The 23142-nt window shown below is 41.8% G+C and overlaps 1 long non-coding RNA gene across 2 annotated transcripts; it reads right to left on the bottom strand.

Moving 5' to 3' along the window:
- Positions 1-6181: 6181 nt before the first annotated feature.
- Positions 6182-9906, bottom strand: LOC135565259 (uncharacterized). Of its 2 annotated transcripts, XR_010461435.1 has the most exons (3): positions 9747-9906; positions 8779-9132; positions 6182-7334 (listed from the first exon to the last, which is right to left on the bottom strand). It is a non-coding gene; the product is annotated as an uncharacterized LOC135565259 (long non-coding RNA). The 2 variants fall into 2 exon arrangements; XR_010461434.1 differs by lacking the exon at positions 9747-9906 and having other exon boundaries at positions 8779-9409.
- Positions 9907-23142: the final 13236 nt, after the last annotated feature.

Here is a 23142-nt window from a genome sequence, read left to right as displayed (position 1 = left end):
GAGCAAGGCATGGAATGTGTCAATAAAGTGCAATAATTCCCATCCCAAATTGACCTGGTCCTAAGTTGAACATGAGTCCAGAATGGCACCTATTCTTTGTATAGTGCCAGGGCATATGTGATCGCTTAGGGCCCCATGGCCACTCTTTACGCCTATTGAAGACTTCCCGTGCTTTTGCTTTAACATTAACTACTACATGTTTCTTCATGCTTACTTCCTTTCCTCTCTCTTCTCTTTCCCTGTACTCTTCCTCTGCTTCCTTAATCACTTCCTGCTTTTCTTCCATCTCTCTCTCCTGTTCTATCTCCAGTTCATTCTGTCCCTCAATTTCCCCAAAAATATTTTTCTGCCCCTCCTTTCTTCTTCCTGCTTCCTCCCTTTCTCTCATAATCATCTTTTCTTTCTCCATCTCTTTCTGTTGCTGATCTTTTAATTCCATCTCTCTCTGATTCTCATTGTCTTTCTCCTTTCTTTCTCCTTCTCCTTTTGTTTCTGTCTCTCCTCTTGTTGTTGTCGTCTGTGTATCTCTTCTATCTCTTCTATCTCTCTCTGTCTCTTGTTCTCCCCTCTCTTCCCTCCTTCTCCATGTCAATTTGCTTCTGTTTCCATATATTTTCTTCTTCTTGATCTCTCAAACATTATCTTTCTCTCCTCTTGTTGTTGTCGTCTTTCTTTCTCTCCCATCTCTCTCTGTCTCTCTTTCTCTTCGATCGCTCTCTGTCTCTCTTCTTCTCGTTCTTCCTCTTCCATCTCTATTTGCTTCTGTTTAAATAGTTGTTCTTCATTCTCTCTTTCAATCTCTTTCTGTCTCTCTTCTTCTCCTCCGATATGTTTTTGTCTCTTTTCCATTATCTTTCTTTTGATCTCTCTCTGTCTCTCTTTCTCCTTCTCTTGTACTTCCTCTTTCATCTCGTTTTGCTTCTGTTTACATATTTCTTCATCATTCTCTCTTTTGATCTCTCTCTGTCTCTCTTCTTCTCTTTCTTCCTCTTCCATCTCTATTTGCTTCTGTTTAAATAGTTCTTCTTCATTCTCTCTTTCAATCTCTTTCTGTCTCACTTCTCTTTCCATGTTTTTCTGTCTCTTCTCCATTCTCTTTCCTTTGATCTCTCTCTGTCTCTCTTTCTCCCTCTCTCGTTCTTCCTCTTCCATCTCTTTTTGCTTCTGTTCAAATAGTTCTTCATTCTCTCTTTCAATCTCTTTCTGTCTCCCTTTCTCCCTCTCTCGTTCTTCCTCTTCCATCTCTATTTGCTTCTGTTTACATCTTTCTTCTTCGTGCTCTCTTTCAATCTCTCTCTGTCTCTCTTCTTCTCTTTCGATATGTTTTTGTCTCTTTTCCATTATCTTTCTTTTGATCTCTCTCTGTCTCTCTTTCTCCTCTCTCTTTCTTCCTCTTCCATCTCTATTTGCTTCTGTTTACATCTTTCTTCTTCAATCTCTCTTTCAATCTCTCTCTGTCTCTCTTCTTCTCTTTCCATAATTTTCTGTCTCTTCTCCATTCTCTTCCTTTTGATCTCTCTCTGTCTCTCTTTCTCGTTCTACCTCTTCCATCTCTATTTGCTTCTGTTTACATCTTTCTTCTTCAATCTCTCTTTTTCAATCTCTCTCTTCTTCTCTTTCCATAATTTTCTGTCTCTTCTCCATTCTCTTCCTTTTGATCTCTCTCTGTCTCTCTTTCTCCCTTTCTCGTTCTACCTCTTCCATCTCTATTTGCTTCTGTTTACATCTTTCTTCTTCAATCTCTCTTTCAATCTCTCTCTGTCTCTCTTCTTCTCTTTCCATAATTTTCTGTCTCTTCTCCATTCTCTTCCTTTTGATCTCTCTCTGTCTCTCTTTCTCCCTCTCTCTTTCTTCCTCTTCCATCTCTATGTGCTTCTGTTTGCGTCTCTCCTCTTCTTCTTCTCTCTCCAGCTCCATCTTCTTCTCATCTTCTTCTTGTCTCTGTTTTGGTATTTTCTCCATTCTCTTTCTTTCTACCTCTTTCTGTTTGTTGTGCTCACCCTCCATCTTCTCCTCCATGTCCATTTGGTTCTGTTTCCATTTATATTTGTCTGTTTCCATATTTTCTAATTCTATCTGCTGTTCCTTGATTTTCTTGAAGACTTCCTCCAATTCAGACGTCTTTTTGTCATTGATGAGGCAATCTCCATCTCTCTCTCACTCTATTTTTCATCTCCTCTTCACTTCGTCTCCAATCATTTTCTCTCTCTCTGTCTCTATCAAATGTTCTCTCTGGTTCAGTCTCGTCTTTCAATCTAATCTCTTCTTTCATTCTCACAACCTCTCTGTCTAACACTAGTACATTTTGGTTAACCTGTTTCACTCTGTCATTCTGTCTTCTAAAGCGCTTCTTTCGCTCTTTCAAATTTGATTTTGTATTGAATCTCTTTTGTTGTCATATCTTCTTTCAGTCTCTCAACCTCTCTCTCTAACTCTTTTACCTTTTCGTTAACCAGTTTGACTTTCTCATTCTCTGCAATACGCATGTCTCTTTCTCTTTCAATATGATTTCCTTCTCAATCTCTTTCAATCTCTCAATCTCTCGTTCTAACGCTTTTATCGTTTCTTCTGCCTGTTCCACTTTCTTCTTCATTTCTTGTCTTTCCAATTCTGCTTTTCTCTCACTTTCCATCTCCCTTTCTCTCTCTCTTTCCCTCTCTCTTCCTGTTTCAATAGGTTTGTTGTTCCAGGCCAGTCTTGGTCGCTGATCCTCCATGACTTTCTGCCATAGCCTCAATCTCTCAATCTCTTGCTTCATTTTAAAAGGTAAAATTAGTGATAATCTATTACCAAGACATACTTTCAAAGGATTTGCAGAGAATGATACACAGAAATACAACCTAGAGCTAGGTAATTGAATCAAACACTGGACAACATCAATAGCAGGGTCATGTTGATCAATTCATCTGGACAATTCATTGTCAATTAATGTATTGACATGGTTTGAAAAAATTATGAGACATTTTATGGAATCAATTATGTCCAAAATGTGTACAAATACAAACACACAGAGAGGCAGAGAGGTTGGACAGAGAGGTTGTGAGAATGAAAGAAGAGATTAGATTGAAAGACGAGACTGAACCAGAGAGAACATTTGATAGAGACAGAGAGAGAGAAAATGATTGGAGACGAAGTGAAGAGGAGATGAAAAATAGAGTGGAGAGAGAGATGGAGATTGCCCTCATCAATGACAAAAAGACGTCTGAATTGGAGGAAGTCTTCAAGAAAATCAAGGAACAGCAGATAGAATTAGAAAATATGGAAACAGACAAATATAAATGGAAACAGAACCAAATGGACATGGAGGAGAAGATGGAGGGTGAGCACAACAAACAGAAAGAGGTAGAAAGAAAGAGAATGGAGAAAATACCAAAACAGAGACAAGAAGAAGATGAGAAGAAGAAGGAGATGGAGAGAGAAGAAGAAGAGGAGAGACGCAAACAGAAGCACATAGAGATGGAAGAGGAAGAAAGAGAGAGGGAGAAAGAGAGACAGAGAGAGATCAAAAGGAAGAGAATGGAGAAGAGACAGAAAATTATGGAAAGAGAAGAAGAGAGACAGAGAGAGATTGAAGAAGAAAGATGTAAACAGAAGCAAATAGAGATGGAAGAGGTAGAACGAGAAAGGGAGAAAGAGAGACAGAGACAGATCAAAAGGAAGAGAATGGAGAAGAGACAGAAAATTATGGAAAGAGAAGAAGAGAGACAGAGAGAGATTGAAAGAGAGATTGAAGAAGAAAGATGTAAACAGAAGCAAATAGAGATGGAAGAGCTAGAACGAGAAAGGGAGAAAGAGAGACAGAGAGAGATCAAAAGGAAGAGAATGGAGAAGAGACAGAAAATTATGGAAAGAGAAGAAGAGAGACAGAGAGAGATTGAAAGAGAGATTGAAGAAGAAAGGTGTAAACAGAAGCAAATAGAGATGGAAGAGGAAGAAAGAGAGAGGCAGAAAGAGAGACAGAGAGAGATCAAAAGGAAGAGAATGGAGAAGAGACAGAAAATTATGGAAAGAGAAGAAGAGAGACAGAGAGAGATTGAAAGAGAGATTGAAGAAGAAAGGTGTAAACAGAAGCAAATAGAGATGGAAGAGGAAGAAAGAGAGAGGCAGAAAGAGAGACAGAGAGAGATCAAAAGAAAGATAATGGAAAAGAGACAAAAACATATCGAAAGAGAAGAAGAGAGACAGAGAGAGATTGAAAGAGAGCACGAAGAAGAAAGATGTAAACAGAAGCAAATAGAGATGGAAGAGGAAGAACGAGAGAGGGAGAAAGGGAGACAGAAAGAGATTGAAAGAGAGAATGAAGAACTATTTGAACAGAAGCAAAAAGAGATGGAAGAGGAAGAACGAGAGAGGGAGAAAGAGAGACAGAGAGAGATCAAAGGAAAGAGAATGGAGAAGAGACAGAAAAACATGGAAAGAGAAGTGAGACAGAAAGAGATTGAAAGAGAGAATGAAGAAGAACTATTTAAACAGAAGCAAATAGAGATGGAAGAGGAAGTACAAGAGAAGGAGAAAGAGAGACAGAGAGAGATCAAAAGAAAGATAATGGAAAAGAGACAAAAACATATCGGAGGAGAAGAAGAGAGACAGAAAGAGATTGAAAGAGAGAATGAAGAACAACTATTTAAACAGAAGCAAATAGAGATGGAAGAGGAAGAACGAGAAGAAGAGAGACAGAGAGCGATCGAAGAGAAAGAGAGACAGAGAGAGATGGGAGAGAAAGAAAGACGACAACAACAAGAGGAGAGAAAGAAAATGTTTGAGAGAGATCAAGAAGAAGAAAATATATGGAAACAGAAGCAAATTGACATGGAGAAGGAGGGAAGAGAGGGGGAGAACAAGAGACAGAGAGAGATAGAAGAGATAGAAGAGATACACAGACGACAACAACAAGAGGAGAGACAGAAACAAAAGGAGAAGGAGAAAGAAAGGAGAAAGACAATGAGAATCAGAGAGAGATGGAATTAAAAGATCAGCAACAGAAAGAGATGGAGAAAGAAAAGATGATTATGAGAGAAAGGGAGGAAGCAGGAAGAAGAAAGGAGGGGCAGAAAAATATTTTTGGGGAAATTGAGGGACAGAATGAACTGGAGATAGAACAGGAGAGAGAGATGGAAGAAAAGCAGGAAGTGATTAAGGAAGCAGAGGAAGAGTACAGGGAAAGAGAAGAGAGAGGAAAGGAAGTAAGCATGAAGAAACATGTAGTAGTTAATGTTAAAGCAAAAGCACGGGAAGTCTTCAATAGGCGTAAAGAGAGGAGGTTAGAAGTGTTGAAGGGGAAAGAGAACACATAGAAAGAGGACAACAAATCAGGAGGGAGAAGGAGGAAAGACGGCTGGAGATGGAAAGAAAACAGGAGAGGGCAAGACAACAAGAGGAGCAGGATAGAAAACAAGAGATTGAAATTGCTAGACAGAAAGAAATGTTGAGACTAAGAGAGGAGGAGAGGCAGAGAGAGGAGGAGAGAGAGGAGCAGAGAAAGAAAGCCATTAAATGCCATTTATCTTTAATCAGAGAGAGAGAAAATATAATAGAGGCAAAAAAAAGAAAGGAGATGGTGGAAGAGGAAAGAAGGGAGATCCTTGAGTACAAGAGGGGTGAGTTAGAGGAGGAGGAGAAGGAAGATGACAAGGAGGACATTCTCCCACCTGATAAAAGTATCAGAAGGAGAGATGTGGGCTGGGTGAATAAAACATGGGAGAAGAGGAACCTCAGAAAGATAGAGAGAACGTATCAGAGAGAGGCTGAGGAGGGCCATAAGATCGTCCACATAGGTAAGACCTGTTTTCCTCTACTTATGACATCATCCTCTTTAGTCTCCTCTACACACATAAGTTCCACACCAGTCATCATGTTGCATCATTGTTTCAATATAAAACTACTGTCCAAAGAATATGTTAGCTGACATGGCTCATTGAGTGACTGACTGACATAACAAGAAAAATACTGCTGATAACAACCACGTTTTTAAATGGTACCTTGTGTCATCTACTAGTCTAACTCTCAAGACTAAGTAAAGAACCAGAAAGAGTTCCTAAAAACACACACAAAAACGTGTTTTGGGGGATCCGGGGCTACTAGTGGCCATGGGGCCCTAAGCGATCACATATGCCCTGGCACTATACAAAGAATAGGTGCCATTCTGGACTCATGTTCAACTTAGGGCCAGGACAATTCGGGATGGGAATTATTGCACTTTATTGACACATTCCATGCCTTGCTCAACTGAAAAGAGTAAAGAATCATTGAGATCCAATTGTGTTTTCTATTCTTCATTCCCTGTGTCCATTACATTTAAGTTGATACCAGATCCACTAAGTTGAATGTAAACTCTACTTCTTCTCCCCTCCCAGCCATCCCTGGACACACAAGGCTAACATCCACCATGACCCGGGCAGAGAGAGAGAGGGAGAAGAGGAAGGAGCTGCTGAAGGCTGAGGAGAGAAGGAAGAAGATGGAGGATTTCAATAAGCAGTGGAGAGAGCGGTCCCTGCTTAAAAAACACACGCATCAACAACTGAAGGAGGAGAGGGAGAGGATGAAGGAAAACTACCTGGATCAGATGAATCTGGAGGCTGATGCTCAAATCAACACCCGGTGTCTAACCACCCAACACAGCCACGATTACAACCACGGTCAGGAGTTGCCCTGGTGGGCCACAGGCCAACAAGTAAGCCAAGAGCCCACTGGATCTGCTGATGGCCACCAGGAAAGGCCAAGGAGGCAACAGGCATGGGCAGACAACCAGGAGGGGAGTTCAGAGAACCAGCAGGAGGGGCCAGAGAACCATCAGGGGGGGCCAGACAGCCAGCAGCTAGAAGCTCCAGAAGAGGCTGAAACATCAGAGCCAATCTCCAACACAAAGACAAAGAAAAAGCCAAGCATCTGGAAGAAAATTAGGATGGGGTAAAGAATGTTTAAACATCTATTCATGTTTTACACTGTTAATATACATGTCATCACTTTAAAAAGTGACATTATCCAAATGTGAGGGTTTAGTGTACATGCAACACACATGTAAATATATAGATACTTACCTGTCTCTGTGATGTCTTACAGCATTCCTGACGTGCTGTCTGCCTAGAGCTGGAACTCAATGAAGCCACAGTTCCACTGAGGTTACGTTGGTAATTAAAAGTGTCGCCCAATAATTCCTCCTCCTCTTTAAGTCATCGAGCCACATTTCCTCCTCAAAACATTATAGTCTCCTCAAGCCAGCAAGTATCCTCTTTATCAGGCAACAAACCATCGAAGGTCAGTATCCCTCCTCCCTAGAACAGAGACTCTCATCTGTATCCTAGTTAAATTCATCTCTGCTTACCACCTCTACAGTCCTAGAAAATATCCCAAAAATGGAAATGGTTTCAACAGAAGTCCTCCCCTCAGACCAGTGGCTCCACAGACCAGAGTTTCTCATCTTTATTCAAGTTGAATGCAACTCTGATCATTTCCACCACCTCTCCTGTTAAGGGGAGGTGCTGAAAAGGAGGTCTGGGAGGAGGTCTGCAGGTAGCCTGGACCGGACCGGTAGCAGCTAAGTTGCTGGCTCCATCCCCGGGCAGAGCTGCTCAAGTCAGGCCAGTGATGTTTGATGATGTCATCTTTGTTAGCAATGTTTTACTCTTTAATAAAAGCATTTAGTAAAAAAGCAATATTGTTGTTACGGTGTGGATTGTTTTGTTATTTATTAGAATTGAAACATGCAGTAGTCATGGTAGATGTTAGACTTTCAATGAGACACCTAACATTCCATCAGTTTGATACAATGTGTGACATGTTATATTAGAGAGGAGTCCTCTATACACATATATTTTAGACCATAGGAGAAATATCAGATTGAAATAGCTTCTCTAAGAGTCTGAGGAGAGAGCAACAGTAGACGCATCGTTAGCTCTCCCACCTCCAGTTCAGTACTCGGGTCATTCCACCAATTGAGTACCTTTTGGGGAGTGTAACTTTATATTTCACCTAATTCTAATATTCTGTCATAAAGAGCACATGTTGAACTTAATAAAACACATGTTTTCCCATCTCAACAGTAACAAATACATACTATAGCAAGTGCCTATTAAGGGCCAAATAAAGTGACAGGGTTGACTGTAACAGAGTTGACTATTTCATCTAGAATCAACCATAGATCCCCATGTGACAGGGGAATGGAATGCAAGCTTACCAAACACATGTAAATAGTTTAAACATTTCTAGACTGTCTATCTATAGGTAACAGGGTTGGTGTGTTATAATTCACCCACCCAGTGGTGATTGCAGCATGTACATCTTGGTGGGGAAAACAAATGTGGTTTCTACTGACACTTGAGATGTACAAACTATGGCACAAGGGGACAACGAGTGGACTATAGGATATCGGTAATTTAGATTAAGACAATGAGAGACCTAGGATGAACGTCGTCAATATAACTATGTGTTCAGCACTTTTGAAATGTGCAGCGACAGAATTTTGAACATGGGCCATTCTTACAGTATTCTCCCTGTACACCAAGTCATAACTGCATATAAGCAGACAATGAAAGCTCTTACAATATTTGATGATTACATTTCTCTAAAACAGGCTATAGTCTACATGTGCACCACCAAGTCAGAGCAGTAGGCTAAGTTATGAGAGGGGAAAGGGACAACATTATTAGGGTGAGGCACATGGGCTACTAACAGCTTACTACACAACATACACTTAGTATTACTTTCTTATCTACAGTATACACATCTCCCTGGCATATTACATCATTTATAGAGCAGCAGTCAATACATTGTTGGACTCACCTTGTTGTGTTGTGCTCACTTGAACAGGAAGGTGTAGCGGCGGTTTGGCATCAAAGTCTGTCATTCTCTGGATTTATGGTTCTTTCAAGACAACTGGATAAGGCAGTTAACCTACTGTTCCTAGGTAGTTGTTGTAAATAAGAATTTGTTCTTAACTGACTGAACTAGTTAAATAAATAAAAAACAAATAAATGTAATATTCTAAATCAGCTGATGATAGTGAATAAGTTAAACCCCTTGTTTTTACCATTCGGTGTCATATTCACTTTTTGGAGGTGAAATGTAGCTAAAAATGTGCCATCCTCTGTTCAGAGGGTTAAGGAACCGTCTTAAAACTGCATCGCATACAATTGCCTGTAAATGGAAAATATCAATACCTTCTCAACGACATGACATAGAGATCTCAAACAAATTTGACACTGATAAGAGACCTCTTTTCTGGAATGCAATTAGTTACATTTTATTTTACTTCTCTAAAATCTACTAAATGTAAAATAAATCACTTTACATAAAAGTACTTCAAAAAAACATCAATATCTTCCCCTCCATATAACTTTCATGAATACAATCAACTGATATTGGTTCAGGGACCTCATCCCTCCAATCAACAGTAATTTGTGTTGTATTTGTTGACTTTGCATACTTTTTTACAAACATTCATTAAATTTGCATGAATACTACTTTAAAATGTCAATAGATTCCACCCCATGTGACATTGATGAGTTAAACTAACTGTGATTGGTTCAGGGACCTCATCCCTCCAATCAATATCAATTGCTTTTGTATTTCTTGACTTTGGTGATATTCTACCAACTTAAATTGACTTTACAGTAAAGATACTTTCTTAAAACGTCAATAGCTTCCACCCCATATTACTTTAATGAATACGAACAACTATCATTGGTTCAGGAACCACATCCCACTAATAAACGTCAATTATTTGTAAAATGAATTTGAATGGACTTTACCTGAAAAATGCTTCCCTAAAACTTCAGATATTGGTTCACAGACCTCTTCCCTCCAATCCACGGTAATTACGTTTGGACTTTTGGACATTACAAATTAAGTCAAATTGAAAACATTATTGGTGTTGTTGAATTAGGTTTTAATAATAGCAAGCTAGGACTGATGGTTTGGTTATCAAAACTAGCAAGTATGTTTGTTTGTTACCAAGGCAACTACTGTAGCTATCTAGTAAACTTGCTAGCTACTTGAACACATTTCTACCAGCAAATGTGTTAAATTATAGCCATGGTATAAAAGGGATAATCAACTCAGGGCTTTATGGTTCTCTGGAAAATAATGCAAGTCCAAGGAAGGTCAGTTCCACAGTGTTCATTATTTACCATAGAACTCATAGTCCCTCGTTGATTATCCCTTACATCACTTTATGAGCTGGATTTGCCTTTCTTTGCAACAGTGGAAGCTGCTGAGGAGAAGACGGCTCATAATAATGGTTGGAATGGAGTCCATGGAGTGGTATCAACCACATTAAAGATGTGGTTTCCATGTGTTTGATATCACTCAATTGACTTCATTCCAGACATTATTATGAGTTGTCTTCCCCTCAGCAGCCTCCACTGCTTTGCAATTAGTTTGTTTGTTTTCCGTTGTTAGCATTTAGCTAACAGCGTCTATGTGAATTTGCCATCAGTTTGTGCTAATTTGTTAGCATTCTGGAAATAGAGGGCAATAGGTTTTTCTTGTGTTTTTAGCACCCACTCATATGCTATGCCGGTAATACTGTAAATCCCGGTATGAGAGAAGGATGGTATGACAATATGAACATCTGGATACCGCCCAACCCTAATCACCACAACTACCACACCTACCTACCACAACTACCACCCCTATGTACCACAACCACCACACCAACCTACCAAAACTAACACACCTACCACACCTATCATCACCACAACTACAAAACCTACCATCACTAAACCTACCTAGCACAACCACCACACATATGTACCACAACTACCCCACCTACCAAACACAACTACCAAACCTACCTACCACAACTACCACATCGACCTACCACAACTATCCTACCCACCATCAACACACCTACAATCCACCAACACCACAACTATCACATCTACGATCATCAAACTTACCACACCTACCAAACCTACCACAACTACCTACCCAAACTACCACACCTATAATCACCATACCTACCATATCTATCATCACCAAACCTACCAAACTTACCTACCATCACCACTTCTCTCACACCTACATCACAAAACCTAACACACCTACCATACCTACCTTCACCAAACCATCCATCACCACACCTATCACACCTACCATCACCACACCTACCATAACCACAGCTACCTCATGTACCATCACCACACCCACCAAACCTACCTACCTACCTATCTACCACAACTACCACACCTACCTACCACAACTATCACACCTACCATCACCATACCTACCATTACACCTACCATCACCACACCCACCATACCTACCATCACCACACCCACCATACCTACCATCACCACACCCACCATACCTACCATCACCACACCTATCACACCTACAATCACTACACCTACCATCATACATACCAATACCACACCTATCACACCTACCATCACCACAAAAACCATACCATAATTACTTCACCACACCTACCATCAGACCTGCCATCACCACACCTACCATCATCACATCTACCATAACCACACCTACCATACCTACCTTCACAACACCTACCGTCACCACACCTACCATCAGACCTACAATCACCACACCTACCATAACCACACCTACCATCACAACACCTACCGTCACCACACCTACCGTCACTACACTTACCATCACCACATCTACCATAATCACACCTACCATACCTACCTTCACAACACCTACCGTCACCACACCTACCATCACCACACCTACAACCACTCCACTTACCATTACACCTACCATCCCTACCATCCCGACACCTATCACACCTACCAGCCTTACCATCACCACACCTACCATCATCATATCTACCATCACCGCACCTATCACACCTACCATCACCACACCTAAAACCACTCCACTTACCATTACACCTACCATCCCTACCATCACCACACCTATCACACCTACCATCCCTACCACCACCACACCTACCATAATAAATGTGGATGGGTATGCTGCTCCATTCAATGATTATGGTATTGTAGAAGGTAGATACAGGAGTAGCCTATAGTCCACAATAATAACGTCATTGAATGTACTATAGTATCATTTATTGAATTGATGAATGAAATTGTAAATAGGCTCCTTCATTCAGTGAATACTGGATGTCTTTCTATCTCTGGGAGTATGTTAATGAAGGCTTTTCAGCTGTTGAACTATGGCAATGTCCAACAAATGTCTAAATCTTTCTTTCTTTTAGTCAACAAGTGATGAGCCAGAGCAACCAATCAACGTCACTGCAGCTGTTCTACCCACCACCCCCACTGCTCTTCCTCCACCACCACCAACCTCATCCTCTTCTCATCTTCAACTAAATTGTCGCCCCACTAGAAAGGACTGTTTTGGATTCCGGCGCCGACTGAGATGGCCGCCTCGTCAGCGTTCCTAGGAAACTATGCAGTTTTTGTTTTTTACGTGTTATTTCTTACATTAGTACCCCAGGTCATCTTAGGTTTCATTACATACAGTCGAGAAGAACTACTGAATATAAGATCAGCGCCAACTCACCATCAGTACGACCAAGAATATGTTTTCCGCACGCGAATCCGGTGTTCTGCCTTACAAACAGGACAACGGAATGGATCGCATGCAGCGACCCAAGGAAAGCGACTCGAAAAAGAGGGAAACGAGGCGGTGTTCTGGTCAGACTCCGAAAAAGGGCACATCGCGCAGCACTCCCCAGCATTCTTCTTGCCAATGTCCAGTCTCTTGACAACAAGGTTGACGAAATCCGAGCAAGAGTAGCATTCCAGAGGGACATCAGAGACTGCAACGTTCTCTGCTTCACAGAAACATGGCTAACTGGGAAGACGCAATCCGAGGCGGTGCAGCCAACGGGTTTCACCACGCATCGCGCCCGACAGAAACAAACATCTTTCTGGTAAGAAGAGTGGGGGCGTATGCCTCATGACTAACGAGACATGGTGTGATGAAGGAAACATACAGGAACTCAAATCCTTCTGTTCACCTGATTTAGAATTCCTCACAATCAAATGTAGACCGCATTATCTTCCAAGAGAATTCTCCTCGATTATAATCACAGCCGTATATATCCCCCAAGCAGACACATCGATGGCTCTGAAACGAACTTTATTTAACTCTTTGCAAACTGGAAACCATTTATCCGGAGGCTGCATTCATTGTAGCTGGGGATTTTAACAAAGCTAATCTGAAAACAAGACTCCCTAAATTTTACCAGCATATCGATTGCGCAACCAGGGTGGTAAAACCTTGGATCATTGTTACTCTAACTTCCGCGACGCATATAAGGCCCTGCCCCGCCCCCTTTCGGAAAAGCTGACCACGACTCCATTTTGCTGATCCCTGCCTACAGGCAGAAACTTAAACAAGAGGCTCCCACGCTGAGGTCTGTCCAACGCTGGTCCGACCAAGCTGACTCCACACTCCAAGACTGCTTCCATCACGTGGACTGGGACATGTTTCGTATTGCGTCAGATGGAAATATTGACGAATACGCTGATTCGTGTGCGAGTTCATTAGAACGTGGCCGAAGATGTCGTTCCCATAGCAACGATAAAAACATTCCCAAACCAGAAACCGTGGATTGATAGCAGCATTCGCGTGAAACTGAAAGCGCGAACCACTGCTTTTAATCAGGGCAAGGTGTCTGGTAATATGTCCGAATATAAACAATGCAGCTATTCCTCCGCAAGGCTATTAAACAAGCTAAGCGTCAGTACAGAGACAAAGTGGAATCTCAATTCAATGGCTCAGACACAAGAGGCATGTGGCAGGGTCTACAGTCAATCACGGACTACAAGAAGAAACCCAGCCCAGTCACGGACCAGGATGTCTTGCTCCCAGGCAGACTAAATCACTTTTTGCCCGCTTTGAGGACAATACAGTGCCACTGACACTGCCTGCAACGAAAACATGCAGTCTCTCCTTCACTGCAGCCGAGGTGAGTAAGACATTTAAACGTGTTAACCCTCGCAAGGCTGCAGGCCCAGACGGCATCCCCAGCCGCGCCCTCAGAGCATGCGCAGACCAGCTGGCCGGTGTGTTTACGGACATATTCAATCAATCCCTATACCAGTCTGCTGTTCCCACATGCTTCAAGAGGGCCACCATTGTTCCTGTTCCCAAGAAAGCTAAGGTAACTGAGCTAAACGACTACCGCCCGTAGCACTCACTTCCGTCATCATGAAGTGCTTTGAGAGACTAGTCAAGGACCATATCACCTCCACCCTACCTGACACCCTAGACCCACTCCAATTTGCTTACCGCCCAAATAGGTCCACAGACGATGCAATCTCAACCACACTGCACACTGCCCTAACCCACCTGGACAAGAGGAATACCTATGTGAGAATGCTGTTCATCGACTACAGCTCGGCATTCAATACCATAGTACCCTCCAAGCTCGTCATCAAGCTCGAGACCCTGGGTCTCGACCCCGCCCTGTGCAACTGGGTACTGGACTTCCTGACGGGCCGCCCACAGGTGGTGAGGGTAGGCAACAACATCTCCTCCCCGCTGATCCTCAACACGGGGCCCCACAAGGGTGCGTTCTGAGCCCTCTCCTGTACTCCTGTTTACCCACGACTGCGTGGCCATGCACGCTCCAACTCAATCATCAAGTTTGCGGACGACACAACAGTGGTAGGCTTGATTACCAACAATCACGAGACGGCCTACAGGGAGGAGGTGAGGGCCTCGGAGTGTGGTGTCAGGAAAATAACCTCACACTCAACGTCAACAAAACTAAGGAGATGATTGTGGACTTCAGGAAACAGCAGAGGGAACACCCCTATCCACATCGATGGATCAGTAGTGGAGAGGGTAGCAAGTTTTAAGTTCCTCGGCATACACATCACAGACAAACTGAATTGGTCCACTCACAGTGACAGCGTCGTGAAGAAGGCGCAGCAGCGCCTCTTCAACCTCAGGAGGCTGAAGAAATTCGGCTTGTCACCAAAAGCACTCACAAACTTCTACAGATGCACAATCGAGAGCATCCTGGCGGGCTGTATCACCGCCTGGTACGGCAACTGCTCCGCCCTCAACCGTAAGGCTCTCCAGAGGGTAGTGAGGTCTGCACAACGCATCACCGGGGGCAAACTACCTGCCCTCCAGGACACCTACACCACCCGATGTTACAGGAAGGCCATAAAGATCATCAAGGACATCAACCACCCAAACCACTGCCTGTTCACCCCGCTATCATCCAGAAGGCGAGGTCAGTACAGGTGCATCAAAGCTGGGACCGAGAGACTGAAAAACAGCTTCTATCTCAAGGCCATCAGACTGTTAAACAGCAATCACTAACATTGAGTGGCTGCTGCCAACACACTGTCATTGACACTGACCCAACTCCAGCCACTTTAATAATGGGAATTGATGGGAAATGATGTAAATATATCACTAGCCACTTTAAACAATGCTACCTTATATAATGTTACTTACCCTACACTATTCATCTCATATGCATATGTATATACTGTACTCTAGATCATCGACTGCATTCTTATGTCACTAGCCACTTTAACTATGCCACTTTGTTTACTTTGTCTACATACTCATCTCATATGTATATACTGTACTCGATACCATCTACTGTATGCTGCTCTGTACCATCACTCATTCATATATCCTTATGTACATATTCCTTATCCCCTTACACTGTGTATAAGACAGTAGTTTTGGAATTGTTAGTTAGATTACTTGTTGGTTATCACTGCATTGTCGGAACTAGAAGCACAAGCATTTCGCTACACTCGCATTAACATCTGCTAACCATGTGTATGTGACAAATAAAATTTGATTTGATTTGATTTGTACATACAGTTGAAGTCAGAAGTTTACATACACTTAGGTTGGAGTCATTAAAACTCATTTTTTAACCACTCCACACATTTCTTGTTAACAAACTATAGTTTTGGTAAGTTGTTTAGGACATCTACTTTGTGCATGAAAGAAGTTATTTTTCCCCCAAAAAATGTGCCGACAGATTATTTCACTTATGATTCACTGTATCACAATTTCAGTGGGTCAGAAGTTTCCATAAACTAAGTTGAATATTGCATTTAAACAGCTTGGAAAATTCTAGAAAATGATGTTATGGCTTTAGGCCGGCTCGGAAGCAGGAACTACTTCTGTAAAGAGTATATTATAATATCTTTGTCAGGAAAAAGTCAGTTCTCTGTTTGCCCTACGAGGTGGGACAGAGAGCCCGTATATACGAAAATTGCATTTACCACTTATTGCTTAGCTGATAAAAAATACATAGTATACAATCGGTGACTCAATGTCATATTTATCCTGATACCAGATTCGAATTGATGCAACCCTAACAGTACCTGTGGATGTATTTCAAGGCCAACCTTAAAACTCAGTGCCTCTTTGCTTGACGTCATGGGAAAATCAAATGAAATCAGCCAAGACCTCAGAAAAAAAATGGTAGACCCCGACAAGTCGGGTTCATCCTTGGGAACAAGTTCCAAACGCCTGAAGGTACCACATTCATCTGTACAAACAATAGTACGCAAGTATAAACACCATGGGACCACGCAGCCGTCATACTGCTCGGGAAGGAGACGTGCTCTGTCTCCTAGAGATGAACGTACGTTGGTGCAAAAAGTGCAAATCAATCCCAGAACAACAGCAAAGGACCTTGTGACGTAGCTGGAGGAAACAGGTACAAATATATCTTTATCCACAGGAAAAACGAGTCCTATATCGATATAACCTGAAAGGCCCTCAGCAAGGAAGAAGCCACTGCTCCAAGACCACCATAGAAAAGCCAGACAACGGTTTGCAACTGCACATGTAGACAAAGATCGTACTTTTTGGAGAAATGTCCTCTGGTCTGATGAAACAAAAATGGTTCTAAAATTCACCAAATTTATTGTGGGAAGCTTGTGGAAGGCTATTCAAACGTTTGACCCAAGTTAAACAATTTAAAGGGAATGCTACCAAATACTAATTGAGTGTATGTAAACTTATGACCCACTAGGAATGTGATGAAAGAAATAAAAGCTGAAATAAATCATTCTCTGTCCTATTATTCTGACAATTCACATTCTTAAAAGAAAGTGGTGATCTTAACTGACCTAAGACAGGGAATCTTTACTTGGATTAAATGTCAGGAATTGTGAAAAACTATGTTTAAATGTATTTGGCTAAGGTGTATGTAAACTCCTGACATCAACTGTACATACCCCTGTGCCCATCTCATTGCAAGATGGTCCATCCAGGGCCTCAGCTGGACGCCTACAATGTGAGAAATGTAAACAAGATGCTATAATTGTGTGTGTGTGTGTGTGTGTGTGTGTGTGTGTGTGTGTGATTTGAGTTCCAAGAAAAGACATGAGTGTGATGTGCCCTCTGTTTTAATGTTGAAATCATGAATGGAAACCACAAAGTCAGATTATGATGAGAGCATCCATCTTTAAAATAAAGAGCTCCATCTTGGGATCTAAAATGAGTGTGACTCTTTCTGATCCGTTTGAGGATCTACAGTCATTCTCTGGTGGAGGATCTTGGAAAACTGCTTTTAGTATCATTTATAGCCAAGAAACCCATCTCAACTCACATGACGAATAACAGATCTTGAATATTACAAAGGAAGACTTTACTTGACCTTGTTCAGAATGAGTATTCCATAGCCAGACAGCATTGGCTATAAATTATTGTTCAGTTTTTCTCTCTAAAACGAGGTTCTCAATGATGTTGCTCTTGCTTGGCGGGTGATAGTACCAAGACATTAGGATATATATCAATTGTCATTTTAGACACTCCCATTCTGGACAAGCTCATCGGAGACACAGTGACTGGCAAACAGACATTCAAAAAAGCACTCCCTTCCGTGGCCTCCAACTGCTCTTAAAAGCTAGTAAAACAAATGATGACCTTGACAGATGCCCGACTAGCATCAACCCTGGATGGCCACCACTATAGTACAACAAGATACAGGTGTCTGAAGTAACTGCACAAGCATTTAAGAAAATAAAACATCTTATCTGTTACCAAACTATTCTGATTAATCCCCAACAGCCCCTCTGTGTTAATGTTGAAATGCCATGAATGGAAGATGACAAAGGAGATAGTGATGAGGGTGAGAGCATCCAGTATGAAAATAAAGACCAACACTTGGGATCTAAAATGAATGTGGGGGCCCTCTAGTGTCTCCTTTCATCCGTTTGAGGATACTACAGTCACCCCTGGTGGAGGATCTTGGAACACTGCTATTTAAGAGGTTGATGAAAACCTTCAACGGTGGTGGACCTATGTTGCATGTTATCTTGAATCCAGTTTGAGGACAGAATGAAATATCTAAAGTTAACAGGTTGAACTTGATGGCAACACTCTTCTAAAAGGGGTTCCAGCAGGGTTCTCACTGATCATCCCTAAAGCCAACACCTCATTTTGGTTCCAGTACCTCTGTGAATGTGACTGGAAAAGTGTTCTACCTCGGCACAGAAGGGGTTTTATCTCCCTGGAACCAAAATCTCCTATGGGGACAGAGAATAATCCTTTTAGGTTGTAGAAAGCACCTTGTTCTTAGTGTAGGTCTATATTGCAGTGGTTTTCAGTGGTTCCCATACTGTTTTAGTACTGTTTCTGTAATAAATAAATGGTTCATTGGTGGAGGGGAGTTAAGATGATCTGAAATCATATGAAACACTTTTAGCATTGCCTCTGATCTTTATCACTAAACACAAATGCTTGTTAATGATAAAGTGTGGTAGTGTGCCCCTACCTCCTCAGCCTTTTGCACACATTTAAAAGAATAAAATTTTTTCTGGTGTGTTAATATGATTTGTTAATGGTTTACTCCATTGTACTCTTTGTTTTGATACACTGTACTTTATTTAAGATATTCAAATGAGAACTTACTTTTGATACTTCCTATATTTAAAATTAAATAAAATAAATAAAAAATATTTTAGTGGTAGTATTTCAGTGGGTGACTGTAATTTTAAATGGTCATTTTGGATTAAGGTATCTTTACTTTTACTCTGAAATGACTATGAAGTACTTTTCCACCACTGAGGCCAGATCAGAGATGTCAGGTAAACACATATGCCTTGTGTATATGTAAATTACACACAAATACGTATGGTCATATTTTTGATGTTTTAGTTCATTTGTTATCTGATGGAGCCATCCCTTGTATATTTTCTAGGCCTCCCAGGTATTTGCATTTAAAGTAATGTATATGATTACTGCTGCTAGGGGGAGCTGTGATGTCAATGGGGGGCGTGAGTGAGATCGTGAGGTCTTAGAGGTTTCTTCTTCAATCTTGGAGAATGCCTACTACTGAAAACTAATAACGTTTCTCCGTCTCATCATTTGACCCTATTAATTCAGTCACGTAATGTGCAAAAGTGCAATATGACTCTCAGCATATTGAGGTAACATGGTTAACTACATAGTCCATGAGTTTGGTCACGTTTGAAGGCAATTGAAGGGAGTTTTAACAGAGTGATAAACTGGTTGGTATTTTCCCCATTGTAAGTAATGGAGGTTGGCTAGGTTGCTAATGGTTTACATGTAAGAGAAGGGATCAAGATGGCGTCTGAACTTTCTGTACTTCTTTTCAACAACGTTTTAGATCCTATTTGTTTTATTTTCTAACAAAGACTCAGTTTATTTCAGGTAATATATGTAAATATGTGATGTCACGATAAAATGTGTTGATATTTGTACAAAAATACCATTTAACAGTTCGCTAGCTTGATGTTAACCATATTTAGCTTGGCTAAGCGCTAGCTAGCTCTAGGCTAGTTTATCTCAGTCTGATAGCTTACATGTTAGTAGTTTATAATATAATGGTTGTAGCACCGTTTAGCACAGGCCTCCTGTAATTTATAGCTTTTTCCAAATTGACCCTGATAGTATAGTGAGTTATATATAATGTGAATGTGTAGAGATAGTTTTTTAACCTCAGTGATACTGGAGTATGAAATCTGGAGATGTAATACAACAGAGTTGTAATGGATACTTGGTTTTGATAACCAAAAAGATTAACAAAAGAGAACAGTATTTTAATACATCTTGGAGATTTCCTACTACTGAACACTAGTAACGTTTCTCCATCTCATCATTTTACCCTGTTAATTCAGGTTTATTATCTGCTGACCACATCCCAGTCCGAGGCGTGTAACATATGTCAACAAGTGTCAAGGACTTGAAAGTTACAGAAATTGTGTCAACTGTTAGGACAAGGGATAACAACTTAAATAAAGGTGCCTCTGAACTCTCGAGCTTCTGACATCTCAGCTTTCGTTACGCCAACTTCATACAATATACTGTGATGCCCTTTGGAATGTGTAATGCACCTGCTACTTTTCAGCGCCTAGTTAACATTGTGTTCGTGGATGTGCCAAATTGTACTGCTTACCTTGACAATGTGGTGATTAATTCGTCAACTTGGTCTTATCATCTCGCCACCTTGAAAAGTGTGTTTCAGTGGTTGGAGAATGCTTCTTTAACCCTCAATTTGGCCAAGTGTGAGTTTGGGAAGGCTACTGTGGCTTACTTGGGGACGCAGGTGGGACGAGGTCAAGTGTGAGTTTGGGAAGGCTACTGTGGCTTACTTGGGGACGCAGGTGGGACGAGGTCAAGTGTGAGTTTGGGAAGGCTACTGTGGCTTACTTGGGGACGCAGGTGGGACGAGGTCAAGTGTGAGTTTGGGAAGGCTACTGTGGCTTACTTGGGGACGCAGGTGGGACGAGGTCAAGTGTGCCAAATAACTGGTAAAGTGGAAGCAATTGTTGCTTTTCCTGCTCTCACGACTTGTCGCCAGTTGTGCAGATTCCTGGGGATGGGAGGGTACTATCGTACGTTCTGTAAGAATTTTTCGACGGTAGTACATCTCTTACATCTCTGCTTAGTCCCAAAGTACCATTTAAGTGGTCCAAGGAATGTAACTATGCTTTTGTGTCACGTTCTGACCTTTATTTCCTTTGTTTTGTCTTTATTTAGTATGGTCAGGGCGTGAGATGTGGTGGGCAGTCTGTGTGTTTTTCTCTGCCAGAGCCGTCAGCCAGTCCTGAGCTGCCCCTCAGTCCGGAGCTGCCCCTCAGTCCGGAGCTGCCCCTCAGTCCGGAGCTGCCCCTCAGTCCGGAGCTGTCCCTCAGTCCAGCGGGGCCCTTTAGTAGGGTTGCCAGTCCTAGGTCGGTGGCGAGGGTCGCCGCTTTAAAGAGGCCACAGAGGCGGGCGAAGAGGCGCACCAGAACTTTGGTGAAGTGGGGTCCATGTCCCGCATCAGAACCGCCACCGCAGACAGACGCCCACCCAGACCCTCCCCAATAGGTTCAGGTTTTGCAGCCGGAGTCTGCACCTTTGAGAACCATATTTAGGTAGCCTGGGTTTCACTGTTGTTTTGTGGGTGTTTGTTTCCTGTGTCAGTCTTTGTGCCACACGGGACTGTTTCGTTAATATTCACTTTGTTATTTTATATTGTGTCATGTTCAGTTTATTCTATTAAAACATGGACACTTACCACACTGCGTTTTGGCCCGATCCTTGCAACACCTCTGACGAAGAGGAGGAAATCTGCCATTACATTTAGATTCAGCCAAAGCACTACTTGGTAGTGCCCCAGTGCTTGCCGCCCCCAACTTTGACAAACCATTTAAGTTGGACGTATACACTAGTATAGTATAATTTGGTAATGGAATTATGAGTTTTAATCACTTAATAATTCACAAACAAAATATACATCAGAAAAATCACTAGAACTAATTGTTAGCTCCACCATTACTTGTTACTTCTGTGAACTTTCATTATCCCCCTTCCTCACAAAGACAAATGTGAAAATATCTGAAAGTTATGTGTGGTTTTGGTAACGGAATTACAAGGCACAAGGCCAAATTACCAAAACGATTTCTCCAAACCCAAATGTAAGTGTTGATAATAGTAGTCAGGGGTCTTTATGTCAACATGATTCTGGTATTATGTAGTTCTGATATTGGACCTTTTAAGACTTTTTCTGCTGATCTTTTCTAAGATCCCTTTTCCATCTGTTGACCCAGAAATCAAACACTGGTTGAAAAATATCTAGAATTACATTTACAAAAATATACACTCTTAGATTTCATTTGACACCCAATTACACATGCTCCTGAACGTCATAATTGGTGCGTGAATCAAAATCTAATTTTATTGGTAACAACACATGGTTTAGAAATGGAAATGCTTGTGCTTCTAGTTCCGACAGTGCAGTATTATCTAACAAGTAATATCTAACAATTTCACAACCAATACCTAATAGACAATCCTTTTAAATGGACATTTCCTACTGTACCTCTAGAGATACTAATCCCCAACTAGTAATAAAATGCCCTACTGGCCTCTCCAGCTTCAGGCTGAATCCCACCCATGATATAGAGGAGGTTTACTGGACACACAGGGAGAAACTACAGTCTGAATCACACCCATGATAAGAGGAGGTTTACTGGACACACAGGGAGAAACTACAGTCTGAATCACACCCATGATGAGAGGAGGTTTACTGGACACACAGGGAGAAACTACAGTCTGAATCACACCCATGATGAGAGGAGGTTTACTGGACACACAGGGAGAAACTACAGTCTGAATCACACCCATGATGAGAGGAGGTTTACTGGACACACAGGGAGAAACTACAGTCTGAATCACACCCATGATGAGAGGAGGTTTACTGGACACACAGGGAGAAACTACAGTCTGAATCACACCCATGATGAGAGGAGGTTTACTGGACACACAGGGAGAAACTACAGTCTGAATCACACCCATGATGAGAGGAGGTTTACTGGACACACAGGGAGAAACTACAGTCTGAATCACACCCATGATGAGAGGAGGTTTACTGGACACACAGGGAGAAACTACAGGCTGAATCACACCCATGATGAGAGGAGGTTTACTGGACACACAGGGAGAAACTACAGTCTGAATCTCACCCATGATGAGAGGAGGTTTACTGGACACACAGGGAGAAACTACAGGCTGAATCACACCCATGATGAGAGGTTTACTGGACACACAGGGAGAAACTACAGGCTGAATAACACCCATGATGAGAGGAGGTTTACTGGACACACAGGGAGAAACTACAGTCTGAATCACACCCATGATGAGACTACCTTTCAGGCATAAGGGTTTGGTTAATGTTAGGGTTAAGGTTAGGGTTAAGGTTAGGGT

This window comes from Oncorhynchus nerka, linkage group LG27 (genome assembly GCF_034236695.1).
Source record: "Oncorhynchus nerka isolate Pitt River linkage group LG27, Oner_Uvic_2.0, whole genome shotgun sequence".
Taxonomy (NCBI): Eukaryota; Metazoa; Chordata; class Actinopteri; order Salmoniformes; family Salmonidae; genus Oncorhynchus; species Oncorhynchus nerka.
Note: the sequence above shows the minus strand (reverse complement) of the source record. Positions and strands in the feature narration are given on the sequence as shown.